This window comes from Peromyscus eremicus, chromosome 5 (genome assembly GCF_949786415.1).
Source record: "Peromyscus eremicus chromosome 5, PerEre_H2_v1, whole genome shotgun sequence".
Taxonomy (NCBI): Eukaryota; Metazoa; Chordata; class Mammalia; order Rodentia; family Cricetidae; genus Peromyscus; species Peromyscus eremicus.
Genome location: NC_081420.1, coordinates 134,962,829 through 134,983,352, shown reverse-complemented (window position 1 = coordinate 134,983,352; position 20,524 = coordinate 134,962,829). Strand labels below are relative to the sequence as shown.

Below are 20,524 nucleotides of genomic sequence, written 5' to 3'. Positions count from 1 at the left end.
AGGTGGTTGTGAGTTGCCCAATGTAGGTGCTGGGAACCAAACTCAGGTCTTCTGCAAAAGAAGTATGTGCTCTTAACCACTGAACCATCTCTCCAGCCCCATGCCTTATCTTTTTCTTAAGTAGCTCTGAAACTGGAATGTCTCAGGTGCTGGTGAGCTGGTTAAGATCCTAGCAGTGCTGAACTGTGGTATACCAGGTCAAAGAGAAGTCTGAATGGCTGGGACCTTAGTTTCTGGGCCGCTACTCCAATCTGTCCCTTAAGGCTTTGATACTATGTGTGCAGAGGCAAACTTCAGTATCATTTCAGGTAAGTGTCTCTTCCTGGCAAAAGTGTATTGCTTTACCAGCTGATGCAATGCTTAAAAAGTCTGTATTCATGTGCAGAACCTCACTTAGACCTCATTTCACTCATAAAGAGTTACATCAAGTTTTATTACCTTATTTTTCCTGGTGACAAAACTGAAGTTAAGTGATTTCATCATGATCAGGAAACTATTGGGTGGTAGAGTTGGGATGTGAACTCATATTCCTGTCACTCTATTATGTTAATTATTTGCTTTATTTAGGAAAAAAGACTCATGAGGGTTAAAACAGTGGTTCTCAACCTTCCTAATGCTGTGATCCTTCAGTACAGTTCCTCATGTTGTGGGGACCCCCAACCATAAAATTATTTTTGTTGCTACTTTATAACTACAATTTTGCTACTGTTATGAATTATAATGTAAAGATTCAATCTGTGACCCCCAGGTTGAGAACAACTGGATTAAACAAAACTAAGTATTTTCATTTGTGGTTGGTGGGGTGTTAACTCTTTGGATTCTCTTGCAAGACTTTGTCTTGTAAAAGTAAGATCCTTTTACCTCAGCAGAGCCTACACCAAATGCATAAATCCTTATACTATACCATATGTATGAGGATCCAATCTCCATTTGAAGATAGTCTTTTGTATTTATACAGAATAATTTAATAGAGCAAACAAATGATTATGAATTGACTATGAGGCTTTTCCCATTGTCTAATTTAATGACATTTTCTTGTGGAACTTTCAAGGTCACCCTCTGTGGTGGTTTAAATAGAAATGGCCGCCATAGACTCCTGTGTGTGAATTCTTAGCCCAAAGGGGATGGCATTATTAGGAGGTGTGGCCTTGTTGGTAGGTGTGGCCTTATTGGAGGAAGTGTATCACTGTGTGGGTGGGCTTTGAGGTCTTATATGCTCAAGCCATGCCCAGTGTGGCATACAGCCTCCTGCTGCCTATGGATCAAGATGTAGAACTCTCAGCTCCTTCTCCAGCACCATCTCTGCCTGCATGCTGCCATGTTTCCCACCATGATGATAATGGACTAAACCTCTGAAACTGTAAGCCAGCCCCAGTGAAATGTTTTCTTTCACAAAAGTAAACATGTACATGACCAAGTGTGTATCTGAATATATATATATATATATATATATATATATATATATATTCATATATATATATGCAACACATGGTCATGGTGTCTCTTCACAGCAATAAAAACCCGAACTAAGACATCCTTATATCAAAGAGGCAGGGTAACTTTCTAAGAAAATCAATCACTTCTTAAAGCTTTCTACTTATACTGTTTGAAGGTATTATTATTAGGAAATTGAAATAAAAGTACTAGAGTTCCCTTCCTAAGGCCTGTTGGGAAGAGAGAGCCTCTGTATTCTGTCCAAGGTTGCCTTGTATAACCCTGGACACTTTAAAATAAAAGCTTTAACTCAGCTGCAACATGTTTTATTTTGTTTTGGGTTCAGAAATGTTATGGATTTTGTAGTGAGGTAGATTGAAATGCTTTTTCTAAAGATGATGAGGCACTAATAAAAAATTTTATTATATAATTTTTTATTAGATTTGTAGGAAAGCTAGTGGCTCAATGGTTAGCCATGTAGATTAATCACTGTAATGAGCCTATGATGAGTATTTGACTCATAGGAACTATAAGAAGACAGATATTGGCCTTAATGTATGAGAGAGCACGGTTATGATGGGAAGGTATGCTTAGTGATGACTGTCAGTTTCCTAACATGGAAATATAAAGTTAATAAATGGTAGCTCATCAATGATAACATCACTGTGATGATGGTGTATCCCTTTCCCCATGATTCTATGATGATGTTAATCTACATTAGAGAATACTTTTCATCTTTACTCATTCTCTCCATATGTACTTTAGTGTGATTAACTCTTTGAACTATTTATACTCCTATAGAATCTTTTTTTTTTTTTGACATATAACAGAAGACCCACAAAGAGGCCCATGAGAATCATGGCCTAAAGGATGTGTGTAAATACTGAATAGCAAGCAGGGAATTTGTCATGAACTCTGGAGAAAGATGAGATGGTTTTTGAGTTGAGATGAGAAGAACCAGAATGATTGGCAAGAAGGTCAACACAGTTGCCAATAGATTGAACAGAACAGGATTTGATTGAACACCAGATTGGGCTAGTGCCTTCCCTTTTGACTTAGACCTGAGTAACAGTAGTTGGTGCTGTGATTTTTCTACTTTTCTTCAAAGAAATTAGGGTGATGCAATTACAGACATGACTTTCAGAAGTGTAAACATGTACATGACCAAGTGTGTATCTGAATATATATATATATATATACATATCTATGTTATGCAACACATTAATGATTGTTACCCCAGGAAATATGGATCCACCTAAACAAATGTATTAATTCACACATATCATTTATAAGGAGGATCCAATATTGTGCTTAATGGAAAATCTTCACTTGTAGAGAAATAGTGTCTGAAAGCAGTTACATATCTAACAGCTGAAAAGATTATTTTAGGTGGTACAATGACACTTCTTTCAGGGATAATGTCACAAAGCTCCACAGGTTAATATAGGGAACCAAATGGAAGTCAAACCCAAGCTGACAACATCATACTAAGATGATCTACCAGAAGATTCTTATCATTGTCTAAAGGAAATTAGCCATATGATATGTCCAGTTTTCTATGGAAAGGTCTGTTTGTTAAAATATCATAACCCACAGTTCATGTGTTGTGTCGAGCCTGGGGCCTTTTAATTAAATGCTTCCTCAGAACATTTTCTGGTGCTTTTCAGAGCGGCTGTTTTATTTACTCTTTAACATTCTGTGAAGTCTCACTTAGCATCCTTTATAGTGTGCATTTTTGATGAGGATGGTGTTGCTATTTTTACGTGGGCTTTGTGAATTCCTTTGAGGAATTCAGGGGTCCACAGAGAGGAAGTGGTGGTTAGCTTCTTGTATCGAATCTATCCATCCCCTATCTCACAGAACCCCGTGTGAAGCTGTACCTATAAAAGCTGATTTGCCAACTGTTTTTGCTCTGAAGGGACATCACCTATTTTTAGCAACAAAGAAGTGTTAGGAAGGGGAGGGAGGCATATCTCAGAGGGACAGATCTGAAATGAAGCCCAGAATGCTGAGGAAAGGGGAGAGAAAGCAAAAGGGTGTTTGTGAAGGATGTTGAGGAGAGTGCAGCTCTGATACTGCAGGGACCTCTCTTAAACGTTCTGCTAATAGAGAATTTAGGAAATGTTAAAGAAATCTTCAGGACATTGAATAAAGGAAATCAAGACAGGGCAAGATGAAATGGTTTGATTAGTTCTGTAATCTGTATTTTTAAAAGTTTAAGATCCAGATGAATTAGCAACACATTGAAGAGAAACTCTGCACAGGCTTGTGCAGGAAGCATATGGAGGTGGGGTGGGAGATGACATTTTGAGAATACAAGGTGAGGCACATGTTGTCCAAAATATAATGAAACTGAGTTGGGTGTTTTCTATTATCCTATTTAAAGTTTAAAACAATATTGGAAAGTCAAAATTACTCTATTTTTATAGATCAACTACCAAAGGGGGATGTCATCCCTCCTCTCCTTCCCCCTCTCCAGCTCCCCTCTCCTCCCTTCTCTCCTCTCTTCTCCTCCTCCTCCTCCTCCTCTTCCTCCTCCTCCTCCTCCTCCCAATTTCCCTTCTTTCTTTTCTTTCTTTCAAGGTTGGGCTGAAGAATTAATAGAACACACTGCCTTCCTTCCAAGGTTTCATGTTTTCTTAAGCCAGCAGAATTCAGCTTCTTAACAAGTGCTGTGGTAGAAACATGAGCCCCAGGACCTCAGAGTGAGAAGCATTTGATTCTGCTTGATGCTATCACAGAAGGCTTCTGGAAAGAAGTGATTTTTTCTTTTTTTATTTTCCTTTTATTGAAAATATTTTTCTCACATAATATATCCTGATTAGTTTGCCTCCGTCTACTCCTCTCTCCTCTCAGTTCCTCCCCACCTCTCCTCCCATCTGGATCCATCCCCTTTCTGTCTCTCATCAGGAAACAAACAGATTTCTAAGGAATAATTAAAATAAGATAAAATAAAATAGGATAAAACAAAAACTAACACTTGGGAATAGGACAAAACAAACAAACGAAAGGAAAAGAGCACAGGAAGACACAAGAAACAGATATAGATGCAGCAACTCACTCGTTTGCACACCCAGGAATCCCATAAAAACACTGAACTGGAAACTATAATGTATATGCAAAGGACCTGTAGAGTAAAAAGACAAAAATATAAAAAAAGTGAAATAAAAATTAAAAATTAAATTAAATTTTTAAAAAAAGAAAAGGAAAAGTTCTGACATGACATTATGAGACAAGAAACCTCCAGAGATGCTGTTGAGTTTATTTTCTATTGGCTATCTACTGCTGGCATGCATGCTACCCTTAAGGTATCCCCAGTGAGACTCTCTTGGAGAACACAAAATTTTCATTTGCAAGTGGGTATCAGTTGGAGATAGCTTCTGGTTTAGGGATGGAGGTATATGTCCACTTCCTTTAGCTCTAGGACCCTCATCTGGTGCAGACCTGAGCAGGCTCTGTGCATGTTGCCACAGTGTCTGGAGTTCATATGTATATCACTCGTGTTGATTTAGAGGGCCTTGTTTTCTTGGTGTCTTCCATCCTTCCCTTCTGACTCTTATACTCTTTCTGCCTCCTCTTCAGGGGATCCCTTGAGTCTGAGAGGAGGGATTTGATGGAGACATTCCATTTAGGTCTGAGTGTTCCAAGGTCTCTCACTCTGCTTAATGTCTGACTGTGGGACTCTGTATTTGTTACCATTTGCTGCAGGAGGAAGATCTCTGATGATGTCTAAATAAGGCAGTGCTCTAGGAGTATAGCAGAATGTCATTAGAAATCATTTTATTACTACTTTTCTTTTTTAGACCAGTAGCATTTGGTTTTACCCTACATCCTTGGGCTATCTAGTCTTAGATTCTTGGTCACCCAATCAGTGTCAAGTATGGGTTCCATCTTGTGGAGTGGGCCTTACGTCAAATCAGATATTGGTTGTTTACTCCCACAAGCTTTCTGCCACCATTGAATTAGCATATCTTGCAGGCAGGACACAATTGTAGATCAAATGGTTTGTGGCTGGGTTGATGTTTATATTTGTCCTTTGGTAGTGTGTAGAGTATCTTTCTGTACCAAAGATGCTAGCATGTAGGGGTGAAGGTTCCATGGAGGTTCCTGCTTGACTTCTCCATATTCAATAAGTTGTGTAGGTGTTGTCTCCCGCAATGGGGCCCTGCTGTTGGTTTGTGGAGTTCATCCTATAGTCTTGGCAACAGCTTGGGTTGTTTGGTGGTTCCCATAAGACCCCTTTGACTAACAACTCAATTATCTGTAACCTAATCCCAGTATTGGAAGCTCAATTTGGTGATGAGAGGTAGCCAATTGGTGTAGCTTGAGTTTTCCTGCCTTGCCTGCAGTCAGGACAAATCTTTGTCACCCGCCAGTCCCACAGCCTCAGACCCAACCAAGTAAACACAGAGACTTATATTGGTTACAAACTGTATGGCCGTGGCAGGCTTCTTGCTAACTGTTCTTACAGCTTAAATTAATCCATTTCTATAAATCTAAACCTTGCCACATGGCTCGTGGCTTACCGGCATCTTCACATGCTGTTTGTCATCATGGCGGCTGGCAGTGTCTCTCTCATCCAGCTTCCTGTTCTCTCAATTCTCCTCTCTGTTAGTCCCGCCTATACTTCCTGCCTGGCCACTGGCCAATCAGTGATTTATTTATTGACCAATCAGCAACACATTTGACATACAGACCATCCCACAGCAAACTGGGGCTCTGTCTCTCTCGTTATTTATTGATTTCATTTAGTTCATCTTAATATATGTATATATTTTAAGAAGTTTCTACTGTATTAAGTTTCCATGCCACCCCTTAAATGGCCCTTAATTTTATCTGTCTCTCCCCATATTCCTTCCCTTATCTTCCTCCTCCTTCCCCCTTCCCACTTGATCTTCTTGTTCCAGCCCTCCCATCCATCCATAACTAATTATTCTATTACTCTTTCCTAGGGTGATCTATCTGCTCACCCCACCCCCAGTTCCTTACGTTATATATAATCTCTGTGTGAGGGAAGAGGTACCTTTTAAGTTAAATCTTAAAGACTATGAAGGAGTCTGCCTGGTGGATAGGAGGATCAGGCAACAACTACAGTGTGGCTGGTACTACTGGCTGCCTTTCCAGTAGTCATAAGTTCCTTCTTTCTGGACAAGATTTTGCTCAGTTACTTGTTCTGCTCATCCAAGGGAGAGTACCCCCATCTCTGACTACAAAAGCCTCAAGAATAGGTTTGGCAGGCTTATTAATTTTGTTTGATTAGCCTAGGAGTAGAATACGTAATAGTTTGAACCAATGAGATATAAGAGAAAGTCTGATATGGCCTCCAAGAAGTGCTTCTTGATCTAAAAAGGAAACACTAGAAGAAATGGCTCTCCTTTCTTCTTTTTGCCTCTAAGCATTGCTGTGCTTAGAAAGGATGCTTATTAGAACTACCACAGGCACCCTGCAACAATGAAGGGAGAGAGCCTCAGGGCACATCAAAATTTCCAAGGATGGCAAAGAGAAGAGATAAAAGCACCATGGATCTTTGTTGAATGTTGTTGAGTTGCAGCACAGCCCTGTCTGCCTTTCAAATTGCTGTTCTGTGATGTTATAATTGTCATTGTTGTACCAGACATCGTGAGCTGGAGTCTTCTATAATGGCATCTCCACTGATAACAGAGCATGTGCAGAAGCACAGAGCTCAGAAAGGTCACAGGGCACTTAGAAATCACCAATCATGCACTGTGACTGAAGTGTGGGATATTGTGGAGTGGAGTGTGAGGTGATGGCTAGAGATGAAGTGAAACATGCAGAGCCCAGAGCACAGGGACTTCATGTGTTAGGATCAGACATTGGACTTTATTCTCTAAGCTGTGAAGAGTCACTGGGAAAAAAAAAACCTGCTTATTTTTTTATGCATATGTGGAGTGGATGTGGATGTGTTGGCATGTGTGTGGGTGCATGAATGTGTGTAGGTGGGCATGCACATGGCATGTGGAGGTCAAAGGTTGATATCAAATGTGTTCCTTGATCTCGCTACCTTATGTGTTGAAGCAAAGTCTCTTACTTGACTCCAGACATCCCTAGTTCAGATAGTCTAGGCTAGCCTGTTTCTACCTCCCACACTGAGATTAGGTTCCATGCCTGCTTGACTTTTATGTGGGTGCTGGGGATCTGAACTCTGCTCCTCATGCTTGTGCAGCAGGTGCTGTTACATGTTGTGCCATATCCCCAGCATCACTGAAGCATTAAGTCAATCAATATTATAGTTAGACTGGCAATTTAGCACATTCCTCTGACTACAGGATGGAGGAGTGAGGACCTGTCTTGATGTAGAAGATGCACTATTAAGATCATTCACTCAGGAGCAAATAAATTCACATACAGGTTGGTCTCTCTTTCCATTATGATTCTACTGTATCCAAGAAAGACAGAAATTACTGTAAGATGTTCAGAGAGGAATGAATAGTTAAAGAGACAGACTATAAAATGCTATGGATCATCATGAAATAAGAGTGGGTTAGGGATCTGCTGGATTTCAAAGCGTAGAGTAGATTTGAATTGAACAATGAAAAACTTGGAAAACCTAGAGAGCAGAGTGGAGTCTAAAACACACAAAAGAATGAAAAGTTGGGTTGAGGTGGATGGTTTTATGGTGGGGGGTGGGTAAACCTAGAATGGCCACTTGGAACCAGGATGGTAGAGAAGAGAAGTTGAAGTTTATTCTAGTCCGGTTACTTAGCAGATGTGGAATACTGTGTTTTCTATTTGGTTTAACTGTAATTACAAACATACTTCATTACTGTCACTAATGGATACTGTGCACCCCTGATGTTATAGGATGGGAAAGATACTTTCACTTCGGGACATTCTTTCCTCAAACTCATAGTCATTGTCTAACCATGTTGGTGGTAAATCAGAGAAACACCAATGGAGGAACATTGTGTAACAGTATTTGATTAGACTCCTCAAAAATTAAAGGTCGTTGAAAAAAAAAAAGAAGAAGACTGAGAAACTGTCACAGGCTAATAGAGTCTATAGAGACATGACAATCAAATGTGGAATGCAAGACTAACATCCAGGAGAGAAAGGAAAAAGGAGCCATGGGCGAAACTACTGATGAGGTATGAGGAGAATGTTGCATTCAACTAGTAGTATTGTACTGATGTTGGTTTTGACAAACTAAACACAGGAATGTAAGATAATCAGAACAGGGAGTCTCTGTGGAAGGAATGCTAATGTTTTTGCAACTTTTCTGTGTATCTGGAAAGGGTTCACAGTGAAATCTTCATTTGCAAGCCCCATACTCTTCCCTGAGTTGTTATGAGGCTTAACTGGGGGGCTATTTAAAGCCACAAGTACATGGTTGTATTAGTTACTTTTCTGATGATAAAACACCATGGCAAAGACAACTTTCAGAAGAATTTCTTTGGGTCTGTTGTTCCAGGGAGTTAGAGTCCATGATGGCGGAGTGAAGGCATGTGGCAGGAGCAGGCAGCCAATGGCTCACATACTGAAGTGCGAATGTGAAGCTGAGAGAGCACACTGAAGCAGGATGAGGCCCTCAGCTCTCAAAGCCTGCTCCCAATGACATACTTCCTCCAGTAAGGACACACCTTTGAAGCCACACACAGTACCACCAAATGAGGACTAAGTTTTCAAATACTCGAGAGGAGGGGTCACATCTCATCCAACCACCACAATGGTCTCAAATGTTAGTTCTCTTTACCCTTTATCTGAAAATGAGCAAGTCTTCAAATTAAGAGTTCATAACAATCACTTGGTCAGTGGTTTTTGTTTTGTTTTGTTTTGTTGTTGTTTTTTGTTTTTGTTTTTGTCACAAGTGCAAAGAAATCCCAGGGCCCTTGCTCCAGAGGTTCTGGCTTAGTATGTCTGGAATAGAGTCCAGAAGAGTGTAATGCCACCTTAGAGGAAGTGACCCATGATCAAGCTCCAAGAACTGCTGCCATAGATTGTAGATGTAACCAACCGTCTTATTAAATAAGAAAGACAGAACCAATGCAAAGAAGAAAGCCAAGAGATCGGAGCTAAGAGCCTTACCTGCCTGCTGCAGCTAGCCTCTCCAGCCAAGAGACCTCTCCGAAAGAGACCTACTTTCTGTCTGTTTGTCTTTATATAGACTTTTTGTTCTGCCTTCTCATTGGTTGTAAAACCAACCACATGACTGCCTCGTCACTGTCTGTTGGCTGTATCCTTGAACACACAGAGATCTACTTAGCTCTGCCTACCATGTGCTGGGATTAAAGGCATGCGCCACCACCGCCCAGCTCTGCTGTGGCTTGCTATTAGCTCTGACCCCCAGGCAACTTTATTTATTAACATACAAATAAAATCACATTTCAGTACAAATAAAATACCACCATAATAGATGTCCACGAGTGAGCATTGTATGTATGGGAAAGATAAAGGGAGTTATAATGCCTTCCCTACTTAGTGCACATAGTCTGGAGAAACAGAAATGTCCAAGCAAGCATCATGCAAGCTCTAAGTTACAATTTAAATCATTAAATTAATTTGGAATGAAAGAGAGGTCTGATTAGGTAGCCTTTAATGATAACAGTGGTGAGGTTAAAACTAACTTTTATCTGTTTCAACCATCTAAAAATATTCAGCTGTTTTTCCTGCTGAAGCACTCAGATGACCCATAGACAAAGGCACGGTTCAACCCCCTCAAGTACAGAGGAGCTAACTAAAGCCCAGAAAAGAGGTGTGACGGGTTCAAGGTCACAGGGCTAGAAATTGAATGAGATTAGAACTTGCTCGTGCAAGCCTCAGCCTAAGTGTGCTTTCTGCTTCCCCATGGTCACTGATGGCTGCGCTCAGAATCACAGACCTCTCCTGTGTGTTCAGGACAAAGGAAAAGGATCTGACTTATTGAGGGGATACCAAAGTCGTGCTGGTAGATTTTTCTCTTGGCTTACTGTGTCATGCAATAACATAGTTTTGACTACCATAAAAAGAGATTCTCTGAGCAGAAAAATGACTGTCTGTGGACAGACTTCAATCGTGCTTGTTTTTCACGTCCTCAGCCACGTCAGCAATGTGTCATCCACCTGAAAAAGCTCACCATGCCTTCAAAATGCTGACTGTCACATCAGGCACACCCCGTCATGGCTCAGCTTAACTGTGCCTCTGTAAAACATAATGCTTGTAACTATGCTATTTCAAGGTTATGTGTCTGTCACCCGAGGCTACTTCTGGGAAGAATAGAGGTCCAGGTGTATTACTGTGTGTTTATGCTATTGATCTGACTTCATATAAGCTGACTGGATTTAAATTAAGGGAGACTTGGACTAGGAGTGGGGTTCAGTGGTGAAATACTTGTCTATTATGCACGAGGCCCCGGGCTCAATATCCAACAGTGAAAACAATTCAGGCAACCTTAAAGGGAAGGCTCCAGTAGCAGGGGACAGACACTGCCTGTTACCCACACTCCCTTACTCATGTCCCACCTCACAAGTTATCTTCCATGTTTTGGTCAGTAAGACACTAATGATAATTTGGTGGATGCTGGAAAAACATTGACTTTTTCAATAACAAGAGCTTTTGTAGTCATATTTAGAATCAAAATTATGTCTTAAAGAAGCCAGAGCTGCCTCTGGAGTTTGTATTGCATAGCCCCTTCCTGACTCCACCCTCAGTGGGAATATACCATGGAAACAGGCAGTATAGCCCTGTGTAGTAGAAATGTAGCAGGAACCTGGAGCATTGATAATCTCCACTAGAAACTGAACTGTCCCCAAACTGCCCACTGCCAGAGAGGTCCTTCATGGCATTAGCTGGCTGTGGTAGGCCCACTGTTATTTACAGCTGATTGCATTCTTAAGTGCTCACTTAGAACCATCTTCTCTTCCCCATTTTTTTCAACATAATCATATCCCATATTTTCTTTGTTTACTAAAGCAGTGTTTAAAGGAAGCACTAAGATATTCTGATGGAAGAGATGGGGACGATTTTAGCCTGAGTCTCAAGGATACTTTTTAAATGGTGGTGGTTCTCAAAATGTGGCCTCCAGACCATCAGCATCAAACTGCAGACTCCCAGGCCCTGCTTCAGACCTACTGAATCAGAAATTCTGGTGAGTGAAGTGGTGGTGTGTGTAATCATTTCTGAGATGATAGAAAGTCAAAACTAAGCAAGGGAGACAAGGAGTGAGATGCTAGGCTGATAACAGGAAGTTAAGCTCATATGTGCATTTTTATTGGTGACCTCTCCTACCCATTTGCCTTTTCTCAGGAAGCTACAGGAGAAGGCATCCTGCCAGAAAGAGGCACTCCATCAACACACAGGTGGCATAGAATCCAGAAGCAGAAGAAATGCGTAGGGGATTTAGGATTGTGTTGAAGGAAGACTCCAGAGGACAGGTGTACATTGGGTATGGGCCTAGAGAGAAATTGGTCCAGACTGGGAGGGACAGATGGAGTGCTCCAGGAAAAGATACCTTTTGACTGGTTCCATCATACAAAAGTTCCACTGGGTTGTTATTAAAGGGTAGGGTCTGAACCCTGGGACAATGCAACACCCGTAAATGTGGCCAATTCTAAGGAGGAAAAGTTATTAACTCAAAAACAGAAAACAAAACCCACAACACACTGGCACAAAAAGGAGGAAGTAGCCATAGTGAACTCATTAGTGTGATATTTATATGTCTAGATAATATAATCTCTGAATATTACAGAATTTAAAAAGAAGGGCCTGTGAGATTGCTCTGTGGGTAGAGGCACACTTGTTCAGGCCTCATAACCTGAGTACAAGCCCTAGATCTCATGAAGTTGCACATATGTACTTGTGTTCAAGTGCATGTGCACACACACACAGACACACACACACACAGACACACAAACACACAAACACACACACACACATACACACATTTTGTTCTTAATGTGAAAAAAAACCCAGAAAATATTAACTACGGTTATGTTGGGAAAACGAGCTGAAAAAGTTGGAGGATATTTTATATATCCTAAATTCTCAGTTACTAAAATGGTATATGGTAAGTTAATAGTTAATAACCAGGATCAGTGAACCAAGACAGGGCAATTTAAGTACATTGATTATTATTGTTATTATTACTATTTGTAGTTGTTTTTGTTTTTTGAGACAGAGTTTCTCTGTGTAACAGCCCTGGCTGTCCTGGAACTTGCTTTATAGACCAGGCTAGCCTCAAACTCACAGAGATCTGCCTGCCTCTGCCTTCTGAGTGCTGGGATTACAGGCGTACGTCACCACCGTCCAGTACAATTGTTTAGAAATATGAAGATAACCACAAAAGGAACAGTGAACACATCAAAAAATGTTTGCCTTTAGGGAATGAGGTGTAGCTTCATTTTCTGTGTATCTTTTAAAATTAATACACAACAACAAAACAAAAACTAAAACTAAAATCTACCTAATAAGTCAGTCTAGAAACGTGTGTGTGTGTGTGTGTGTGTGTGTGTGTGTGTGTGTGTGTGTGTTAAAGGCTTCAATTAGCAAAAAATAAACCAAAATACTTCAGCTTGCCCCTGGCCCTGCCTAATGTCTCACTCTTGTTATAGGCTCTTACATTGGCTTCTTGCCTCATCTTGGAAGAAAATCAAGGCATGAAGTCTTCACATAGGTGTAACCATCAGGTCATGTCAGGGTCAATGCCCTCTGTTAACAGGACAGCAATCTAGTTAGGGCTGAAAAGTAACTACTAATACACAGACTGTCAGCTTGTGATAGTCTCATCTTTCTTTGGAGTCTGGGAAAGCTAGGTGGGATGGTGTGTGCCGAATTTCCGATAGTGTGTGTTGCTGTGGGGCAATCTTTGTACACTGTATATATGCATTGCTCTTATTATTAATAAAAAGGTGATTGGCCAATGGCTAGGCAGGATTTTCAGGGCAGAGAGAATGCTGGGGAGAGGGAGGGCGGAGTCAGGGAGTTGCCAGGAGACACAGAGGGAGCAAGACATGCCGGAGGACAGATAAAGCCATGAGCCACATGGCAGCACATAGATTAATAAGGAATGGGTTAATTTAAGTTGTAAAAGCTAGTTAGTAATAAGCCTGAGCTATTAGCTGCTTTGTAATTAATATTAAGTCTCTGTATCTGTTATTTGGGAACTGGAGGGTGTGAAAGAAAAGTCTGCCTACAGTGTGTGTAGAAGGAGTGTGGAAGTAAGACCATGAGTTTGGGCAAGCCTGGGCTACATGGTAAGACCCTGTCCCAGAAACAAAAACAAGCATGTGCATTGTGGACTTCCCTTGTTTCTGTCTCAAAGCTGTGGTACTGTTGGAAGTTTACACTCTGGTTTTAATACATCAAGAGATCAGTGGTGTAGATACATACTACTGAATGTATGTATCTTACAGCTCTTGTTCTTCAAAGGCCACCCTTCCTGGTTGATCAGACCAGTGCTGGGGATCAAACCTAGGGCTTTAGACACACTGGATGAGCAGTGTACCTCTAAGCTCCATCTCAGCCTTGCAGTTGAGAGGTGTCTTCAGCACTGAGTAAGTATTTATGTTTGTTTCAGAGGAGTGAAGCGGGGGCCCTGCACATGCCAGCTGAGTGCTCTTCTGTAGCACTGCATCCACACCCAGCATGGTTCTTTCCTTTGGCAAGCTCCTGGGTGTTTTCCCTTTCCTGTTTGGAGACATTCCCTTTCTTCATTTTTCTGACTTCCTTTTTCCTCGGAGTTCTGTTTCAATCTACTCTGAACTCCTCTCTGGTATCTCCTCAGCATTTTTTTCTTATAATTTTTCTGAGTTCTTAATATTTTAGCAGGTTGTGCCTTTCTTTAAAATGTTAAATATTTCAGTAGGTAGCTAAATATTAACACTGCATAAATTTTTGATACATAAAGTTTGTGAAAATACCCTGAGTAGTAAGCCTACACGGGTGATACATTTTCTTATTACCTCGTCGAAATTCTAAGTCTATTTGTAAGCTTAAGTAAAGAAAATCCTAGAGACAGATATAATTCCTGTAAGTAGTTACTTCTTGCTTATTTCTTATCACTGGAGTATTTATTAATTAGCAGTTATGGGTTCCTCTTGAGTACCAAATGCTGGCTCAGTCTGAAATGAGAAAGTAAAAGCTATCTCATGATTCCCCCAGCATCAGGAGGATGGATGGGAAAAAACTGTAGATGGAGGCCGTGAGGAGGTGCCTCAGTGAGGAAGTGCTGGCTGCACAAGCTTGAGGCCCAGAGTTCATATCTCCAGAATCTACACAAAGCCAGGTGAGGTAGGAGAGATGGGAGGGGAAGAATCACCTGCAGCTTGTGGGCCAGCTAAGCTGGTGAACACAGCGACCAGCAACATGAAAGGGACCCTGTCTCAAACAAGGCAGAAACCAAGGACTGATGGAGGCTGTCCTCTGATTGGCACCTGCATACCGCAGCACCTGCATACCGCAGCACCTGCATACCGCAGCACCTGCATACCGCAGCACCTGCATACCGCAGCACCTGCGCGCCGCCCCCCCTCCCATGTCCTTCCACACAGCAACGAGTGGATGGATTAGACTGTTTGGTTTTCTTCCCCCAAAGCACTACTAAATCATTTCATCAGTGCTGCAGATGGATAACAGTGCGAGACCTCTGCTTTATATGTTCATAGGTTCATTCCAGGAAAACCAAACATTTGAAGAAGGAAGCATACACACCCACTTGAAAACTGGAGCATACAAATAGTTTTAAAAACAATAATTTGTTTTGCAAAAAAAGATTTACCCAGACTCCTTCTTGTGGACTGTTAGATCTCATATAACAAGGGAGACAAAGCCAGTGCTATTACATACATGTTACATGTATATGTTACATGCATACCACATTCTTGTAATTTTTGTTTGGGATTGTTAAGTGTTTTTGTTTGTTTGTTTGTTTTTGAGACTGAACCTCCCCATGTAGACCAGGCTGGCCTTGAATTCACAGAGATCCACCTGCCTCTGTCCCCAAGCGTTTGGATCAAGGCGTTTGCCATCATGCACAGTTTGGAACTAAGTTGGTAACTGGCCAGAAACCCTGGGGACCAGCTGAATATGAACTGCAAGTGTGTCCTTACTGGAGAGCTTTGCCTCAGTATTTTACGTAAGATTATGGTCCAAATCTCTGCCTTGTAAGGTCTCTGGAAATGTACTGGAAGGTTTATAAACCCTAACTGTCCGCTATTAAATTGCTAAAAATTTAAGAATTTATATGTAAAGGTAAATTTTAAATATGAAGAAAAGTCCCTCCAATATAACAAGAATCTACAAATTCATTCAGAAATTTAGTAGATATTAAAATGCTGTCATATTTGCCCTTTGAAATACCGAAGGATACCCCCAAAGTGTTCTCTTCCTTTCTCCTAGATGTGACCATGCTCTTGAAATTGTGTGTGTGTGTGTGTGTGTGTGTGTGTGTGTGTGTGTGTGTGTGTGAGATTATGTAGATGGTTTGGGGGAAATGGTCCAGTTTTGCTTGAAAGAGAACGAGCGTTCTCTAATTGTTGGATGCAGCATTCCGTGTGATTGCCGTCACTGCATCAGGTCTGTTGTGTTATTAAATCATTTATAGCCCCATTTATTTCTGGTCTTTTGATCTACCCACTGTGGGAGAATAATGTTAGGAACCTTTTCAGGGTTGTGTACCTTTTACTTTCATATTAAGATTTTGTTTTCCTTATGTTGCTAGTTTTAGGTACGTTCAGAATTATAATGTCTTACAGTGAATTACTTATTTATTTTAAGATGGGGGGGGGGGGTCTCACTGTGACTGGCCCAGAACTTACTATGTAGACCAGGCTGGCTTCAAACTTAGATCAGTCCTCCTGCCTCAACCTTCTGAGTGCTGCCATCACACCTGATTTAAATTACTCTTTTTAAAACATTTTCATTTCTTTCATTATTTTATGTGTGTGGTGTTTTGCTTGCATATATGTCTGTGCACCACATGTGTGCCTTGTGCCTTTGGGAGTCAGAAAGAGGTGTCCGATCCCCTAGAATGGGAGTTACAGATGGTTGTGAGCTGCCACATGGGTGCTGGGAACTGAACCTGGGTCCTCCGCAAGAGTAGCAGGTGCTCTTGACTACTGAGCTATCAACCCTATGAAGTATTCTTTTGCCATTATATACTCATAGTGATACTGTTGGTCTCCTTAATTTTTTGCTTGATATTGTGAGCTTTCTTTTGCTAGGTTTTATCTGATATATATATATATATATCTGAGATATATATATATATATATATATCTGATATATATATATATATATATATATATATATATATATCCCTCCCCTTTCTGACTTTTTGACACAGGATGTTGCTATATAGTCTCAGCTGGCATCAGTTGTGAGATCCTCCTGTCTCAGCCTTCTAAGCAGTAAGATTATAGGTATGCACTACCATATGCAGAGTCCCTAGGTTTACTCTCAAGCTTTCTGCCATTAAATTGTCATGGAATTGGATATGTCATGGATAGCTCAATGTCTAGAGCACTTGTCTGGCATGCCCAGAGACCCTAGGTTCAACCCCTCGCACTCAGAACCAGCAAGTATGAGTTGTGCATTAGCATATAGGTAGCTGGATTTCATTTTGAGGTCCAACCCAAGTCTCTCATATATTCAGTATTGAAGTTCTTTCTTCTTTTTATATCTACAAAATATAGAGACTGCTGTGATTGGCTGATGTTTCATTAGTTTCTCACCTCCTCATTGTCTCTTACAGTCCATTCTTTTCTCTGGGTTACATCCCTAGGTATTTCTTTCAGTCGGAGATTTAAATGGCTTGCTGTCTTCAGAAGAATTTTCACAGTCCAGTGTTGTCGTCATGTAACAGCCGCCTTGCTGTTTGCTAGGTGGGTTTTCTTAGTTGATAGTAGTAGTTGCTGTGGTCTGAGCAGCCTGCCAAGGCTAGGCTTTCTATGGGATTCTCAGTCCCATCTCCTCTCCTCTTTCTGCCTGTGTGGGTGATGGTGTCCTAGCTCTCTGCCTTTAGAGTGCATTTCTAGGCTTAATACCATTCTGTTATGTATTCTTGTTACCTGGGGAATTCCCACTTTCTTTTAAGCTTAGCTGTGCATTAGAATACCATGTCTGTAGGATTGGAATCATAAAGTCTTTTCTAAACACACTTGTGTTATTACTAGCATGATTTCTAGTTGTGTTTCACCCTTGCAAACACTTGTTTGTTTGGATACTATTTTCGCAGTTGTATTTTCTGTTCTGCAAGTGAAACACCTTTTGAGTATGTTTTGATCCACTACTGCTCATGGCTGATAATTTTCCTCTTTCCCCTCATCTTTTCCCATACTTTCTGATTTCCTATCTGTGTTTAGTACTTTCATCTTCTCACTGTGGCCAGTGATGTCATGAACACAGAATTTAATGGCTGAGTGTGGTGTCCAAAGATCACTCTTTCTGAAGTAGCTGTGTTCTAACAGTGTATTGGGAAATGCAATTTCCTTTTATGACATTAAAGAAGTTCATATAAAATGTGTTCTGGTGCTCTGTTAGTCAGTTTTCTGCCACTTATCACAAATACTGGAGAAAATTAACTTACAGAGAGGCTTATTTTGACCCACAGTTTTGGAAGATTCAGCCCATGTACATTAGCTCTATATTTTTGGGCCTGTGGGGAGGCCACACATCATTGAAAAAGCACAGCAGAGCAAAACAGTCAACTCACAGTATGGGAGCAAAGAGAATGAGAGGGGCTTGGCCCACAGTTCCCTTTAAGGGTACACACACACACACACACACACACACACACACACACACGCACGCACGCACGCGCACACACACACACACACACGCACACACACACACACACACACACACGCACACACACACACACACACACACGCGCGCGCGCGCACACACACACACACACACACGCACACACACACACACACGCACACACGCGCACACACACGCGCACACACACGCGCGCGCGCGCGCGCGCGCACACACACACACACACACACACACACACGCACACACAGAAACTCTATTGGGTACCATTTCTTAAAGGTCCTACCCTTCCAAATAGCCCATTCTAAGATCAACCCTGTAACACACAGGGCGTTGGGAGACACAGATCCTACTGCAGTAGGAACCAATCATCTTGTACCATCGATCACATCGTCCTAGGATCCACTACCTTCGATATTCCTATTTAAACATATCTGTGCCCTATGAAGAATTCAATGTGGACTCTTAAGGACCTTGATGGAAATGAAATTTCAAAAACAAAATGTAAAGAATATGGGGAAATGATCATTTTCCTGAAATGAAGCCTTCTCTGTTCTTCTGACCCTTTTCATTTTACACACACACACACACACACACACACACACACACACACACAGAGAGAGAGAGAGAGAGAGAGAGAGAGAGAGAGAGAGATACACACAGAGAGAGAGTCATACATAAATACAAACAATACGCATACATAGACACAGAGATACAGAGAGAGAGACATACACAAACACACATATAGACAACACACGCACACAGATACACACAGAGAGAGTCATACACAAACACAGAGACAATACACACGCACCCCCCACAGAGAACAACCAATTATCACAAAAATACCTTAAATACCATATGCTCTGGTATCACAATATAGTGAAAGTTATGGTCCAGCTTGCATCACTGATTTGAAGCCCATTTCAAAGAGTCAAGCAATGAAAGCTGTAATCCAGTGAATGAAAGACAAGGTAAACTCCCATGAACTGTGTCATATTTGCACATCCAAGCCTAATGGGAAATTAGGCAGCTCCAGCTGCACACTGTCATCCCCATGAGTTCATCATACGAAGGGATGAAGATGTTTAACGGAACTGTCAGACTCAGGCCAGATGTTCCCAGCTGTATAAGTGTCTAGCTCAACAACTAGTCCTTAGAAATTAAGAAGCCCATTGAAAATTCAAGATCCAACCAGAAGTTACATCTGGACTCAGATGTTGAAATCGGTGTCTCCTGCTGATCATGCTGTGGTGCAGCCAAAGGAATAGACCTGACTGTAGCTAAATTATCAGTAAACCCTTCTTTTCCCTGTGCAGGGGCACTTAAAATCTAACATCTTTATGTTATTCCTTCCTTGAGTAGACAGGAACAAGAAATCTACATATTTTGGTCTGTAAAATTCTATTTAGAGAACTGGATAATAAGTATCTCAGTAAAGCTAACAGAGGGCAGACAGCCAGGTTTCTTAGCATCATATGATATGGATTGCTCATAGCTCAGAGTTCCTTACCTTGACAAGTAAGAGCTGTAAAACAGGCTTGGGAGAAAGACTTGGTTTTCCAATGCATGCAGTAGTACTAATGGTAACAGAGGCAGGAGTTAATATTAACAAATGAGTAGAATAGAAATCCAAATCATCACATTTGTCCATTGAAGCAATGAGTGTAGAACAATGGTTTGGTCTCAATCCCTAGAGCAAAATGCTGCCAATAAGTTAACTGTGTATCTTTTCAGAAGTTTGTGAGGCATATATAAGTGCATTCAAGGTCATCTTGAATGTTTTGGATAAAGAGGTCATATAACTTGTACTAAGAATATCTTTCATTGCAGGTCACCTGGAACTTTTATCATTCTTTTCAAATGATTGGCAGAATATTTCCAGCAGCATCTTAATATTATTCAACTGGTCTCTAATGGATGGACATTTAAATTGTTTACAACTTTCAATATTTTATCTTTTTAAAAAATTTTTTTTTTTAATTTTGCAATACAATTCAGTTCTACATATCAGCCACGGATTCCCTTGTTCTTCCCCCTCCCGCTCCCCTCACCTTCCCCCCAGCCCACCCCCCATTCCCACCTCCTCCAGGGCAAAGCCTTCCCCGCAGACTGAGATCAACCTGGTAGACTCAGTCAGGTAGGTCCAGTCCCCTCCTCCCAGGCCGAGCCAAGTGATCCTGCATAGGCCCAGGTTTCAAACAGCCGACTCATGCAATGAGCACAGGACCCAGTCCCACTGCCTGGATGCCTCCCAAACAGTTCAAGCCAATCAACTGTCTCACCCATTCAGAGGGCTTGATCCAGTTGGTGACCCCTCAGCCATTGGTTCATAGTTCATGTGTTTCCATTCGTTTGGCTATTTGTCCCTGTGCTTTATCCA

General features: G+C 41.2%; 1 long non-coding RNA gene across 2 annotated transcripts in view; it reads left to right on the top strand.

Moving 5' to 3' along the window:
• Window positions 1–20,136, top strand: part of LOC131912058 (uncharacterized) — a 41,971-nt gene extending 21,835 nt beyond the window's left edge. The window contains exons 1-3 of one of the 2 annotated variants that reach the window (XR_009379508.1): window positions 14,879–15,499; window positions 17,147–17,246; window positions 19,975–20,136. This is a non-coding gene — a long non-coding RNA (uncharacterized LOC131912058). Of the gene's footprint in view, window positions 1–14,878; window positions 15,500–17,146; window positions 17,247–19,974 lie in introns of those variants that run through there. The other variant, XR_009379509.1, reaches the window with a different exon arrangement.
• The last annotated feature ends 388 nt before the right edge of the window (window positions 20,137–20,524 follow it).